This window comes from Pseudophryne corroboree, chromosome 2, assembly GCF_028390025.1.
Source record: "Pseudophryne corroboree isolate aPseCor3 chromosome 2, aPseCor3.hap2, whole genome shotgun sequence".
Lineage (NCBI taxonomy): Eukaryota > Metazoa > Chordata > Amphibia > Anura > Myobatrachidae > Pseudophryne > Pseudophryne corroboree.
In genome coordinates this window covers 619,693,760-619,697,838 of record NC_086445.1, presented here as the reverse complement: position 1 = coordinate 619,697,838, position 4,079 = coordinate 619,693,760, and the positions used below count along the sequence as shown (strand labels likewise).

Below are 4,079 nucleotides of genomic sequence, written 5' to 3'. Positions count from 1 at the left end.
CTATCCTGTTGAGTGTCCGAGATTAAGTAGGATCGGGCGTATTCAGGATAGTAAAATTGTGGCCAATTATGACAGGATGATGAAACAAGAAAAAGAACCCACTTCTGCTATCTGTGCTGATTCTGGATCCAAAGCATAAAATGCTGGTCCCAGGACTATTCCAGATGAGAGAGTGTTAGAAAATGGAGAGAACATTTTGGTCAATGTAGTGTAAGAATAAAAATAAGGGCTCTGGTTCTTCAATCCTATCCCCAGGGCTGAAGGAAGATAAGACACTTCTGCTGTCTGTTGTGACGGCAAAGAGTGTTTCAACTGATTTTTGCAGATTTTAAATGCAGTCAGCTGATGTTTGTGGCTATACTTTGCATGCTATCTGGAACTTACGCACTGATGGGAGTTTTTCTTCCCCATACATTTGGATATTACTCAGTGTTACAATCAGTTACTCAATATCAATATTGTTATTCAAATTTTTTGAGCTCCAATATGTGTTGTATCACTAATATGTAAAATCAGTCCAATAGACTTCATCAGTGTTGAATCTAATATAACTCTATCACTCTCTCATCTGGTTGACAGCAGTACTGACTTATGCATTGCTCTCTTCAGTGAACTATTTGCCTTCACAACAGACAGCAGAAGTGTCTTATCTTCCTTCAGGCCTGGGGATAGGATTGAAGAACCAGAGCCCTTATTTTTATTCTTACACTGCATTAACCAAAATTTTCTTTCCATTTTCCAATACTCTCTCATCTGGAATAGTCCTGGGACCAGCATTTTATGCTTTTGATCCAGGATCAGCACAGACAGCAGAAGTGTGTTCTTTTTCTTGTTTCATCATCCTGTCATAATTGACCACGATTTTACTATCCTGAATACGCCCGATCCTACTTAATCTCGGAAGCTCAACAGGATAGGCCTGGTTAGTACTTGGATGGGAGACCACCCAGGAACACTGGGTATTGTGGACTTGTTTTGACGATTGGATGAATACTTTACTTCTATCTATTTGTTATCACAGATAAACAATTCGGGTATAGCATCTGAAAGTATATATTTTCACCACCTGCTATATTGAAACCTTATCTATTACCGGTTGAATCAAGATTTTTAAACTACTTTTTGACTTATATAAACAGATTGAAAGTTACGTTTTAAGGTATTCACCAGAACACACTCATTCTGACTTATTTCTATCATAATTCATTATGAAGAGTGATCCCAAAAAGGGTTTTTTTATGTCTTTGTTCTTCTTTATATTATCGTAGCATGATCTACAAAAAATATTTGGGAGCAACACCAATAAGTTACTGTTACCAATTGTTAACAGCAGTGTTCATATTGTTTTTTTCATAGAGCATATAATATATTGTATATACTGTACGTGTTGAGTTAGTGCGGAACTAACAATCTCTGTTGCAAATATATAGCTATGCATATATTTTTTTTCTTCGTATTTACACGTACTGTAATAGTGTGTGGCATCATTTGTAAGGGACACTAATACTGTGTGGGAAATGCCTTCCCTCTGTTTTGTGTGTGACCTACACCAATGAGGTATCTGTTTTACCTAACAACCTACCAAATGTTTGACTATGACACTTGTTTGATGAGCTCTGTTGTGTGTATTTTAATATACAATGATGTACAATTGTTCTAATATTAATTATATTTGTAAAAGCATAGACTAAGAAATGGGAGGAGTCAGGGATAGAAAGCGGAGGGGTCTATGCCAGGAACCAGGTGCTGTCGAGAGGTGGGCCTGTGTGCTTTAAATGCCAGGGCCTATTTTTAGTCCCAGTCCGACCCTGTAGGGGACTATTAGTGTCCTCAGTGTAGACTCTAGGCAATCACTTCCTTTAATTCCTCTTCATAGGAAGTATAGTCGACTGGGATTTTATGTCCACCACCAGTACTATGTGCCTGCTTGACCTCATCAGTCATCTTTTGCTTCAGCACACGCATCACATAATTGAAGTGCTTTTTTATATTTGAGACATCATGTGCTCACTGTATTAACTGCATTAGTGATGCCCACACACATCTCTTTCTTCCTATCCATGGAGGTCTGGTATGCATGCTCTCCTAACAGCTGGTGAAAGATTCTCACCATTGCATGCACTAAAGCGCAGTTCTTTTGGTAATATAATTGATCATCGTGTCCAGTACACATCTTGCCAAGGCTAGGGACTGAAACATACTCCTCCTCCACCTCACCACCAGTTATCACCACAACCTCCTCCTCCACACTACCTCCCTCAGCCTCTTCACTCACTGCCTCACCCACTATTACCTCCTCCTACTACATCCTCCTCTGCTTTGCAAGGGTCCTGGCACATATACTGCAAAAAACTCACTATCCCTCTCTCACCAGCTCTTCTGAAAAGTGTCTCAGTACCTATCAAAGACAAAATGGTGTCTCAGGGGTTTATATAGGGTGTGTGAGGTAGCAGTCATGGGTCATTTGTGTGCCAATGAATGAGGCCCTTTCAAATGAGTGAAATCACAATGTGAAACTTGCATTCCAGTTGGTCTAAAAACTCACATACTTCCTGTTCTTTATTATTGCGAGATAACGCATGCAGGTAACATTTTTTACTCAAATCTCACACCGCACTAAATTTGCGAGTTGTGGCGCCAACTCACACCCTCTCAAAGTGCAAGATGGTGCGAGTTGCAATTTGACTAACAACTTGCACCGTGTTACATCTGGCCCCATATCTTCAAGATACAGAATGTCTTCCAGGAAAAAATGATACTCTGTTGTTGAGCTTCTCCATGAGAAGACGTATGCAGTCCAAATCAATTTTAGCCTCTTATCCAAGTGTCAGACATTTTAATAATCCAAGAGCATCCTCTTGTAATGAGATTTCTGAAAGCATGCATCATTCAAGGTATTAATATCTGACTTCCAATTGGAGATTTTGCAGATTAGCAATTACACTGATGCTCTAGAATCCAGTTTTGATTAAATCTGCTAGTCTGTCCCTGAAACTAATGAGATTTCTTTTCTGCCCTTAAAGGCATGACACTTTCACTTTTACATCACTGTCTGCAAAATGCAAGGACATCGACATCAGAGCTAAAAGAAGCAATATCTTAACAATATCCCTAAAACAATTCATGCTCAATCTCTCCCTGGCTCTTCATGGAAATCTTATCAACTCTCCTTTCTGACGCTTCATATACTGATCTCCTCATTGATTGATCCCATAGTTCCACTCCTGGTCAACTGCCTCAAGACATTATACTATGCATGAACTACTACCACATTAAGAAGAAGCTCATACTTGCAGTGAGGACTCTCAACTCTTTGTCAATCTTACATGTGTTACCATACAGAAAAGAAGATAAGACCTCCAAAAGCATGACTCCTGGCATTGCTGGTGCTTCCAATTAAAGATTCAAGTCTTCATAAAAATTAAGATTTTTATTTGCTCAAGCTCCTGAGGAAGGTGCAATAATATTGGAAAAGTTGAGACTGGGTAGAACTCCTTGATCATCCATGGCACAATGTTCAGCAATTTGGTAATTTGTAAACAATGGATATCAATGTGGGTTTTAAAAATCTAATCAAAACTCCTGAATTGTAAATTCAGTGGTTAGTGATTCAAACTGCTGATGATATCCTTCAGTTTCAAACCCCTGGTGAAACAGCAGATTAGTAAATTCACTCCTTGGTTCTTTCTACATGCATTTACATAATGTGTTTTTATTGTCCCTGAGTCCCATCCTAACCAAGATGGTGTATCCACGTTTATTGTCCAATGGTTCTAAGACTGTGTTCTTTCTTTTGTCTTTTGGATCTTATTTCTACCTCTCCTTCTCTTAGCCTAGATAGTACTTCTAGATATTCTATGACTAACCTTTTTCATCCCCTCTCCCTGAGCTCCTAAGCCCCTGACCCTATACCAAATGATCCATTCCTGTCCTCTCCCCTTCCCTCTCCTTATTCTTCAAAGGTATTGTTAATGCAAGCTTTTGTTTGTCGCTCCCCTGTACTCACTGCCGAGATGTGGAGGATTCCCTCTTGTCTTTCTTGTAAACCTCTCCACAATCATGCTGCCTAATTTTAAGGG

General features: G+C 39.3%; 1 pseudogene; it reads left to right on the top strand.

Moving 5' to 3' along the window:
- Nucleotides 1-853: 853 nt before the first annotated feature.
- On the top strand, nucleotides 854-971 carry LOC135052625 (5S ribosomal RNA; annotated as a pseudogene).
- Nucleotides 972-4,079: the final 3,108 nt, after the last annotated feature.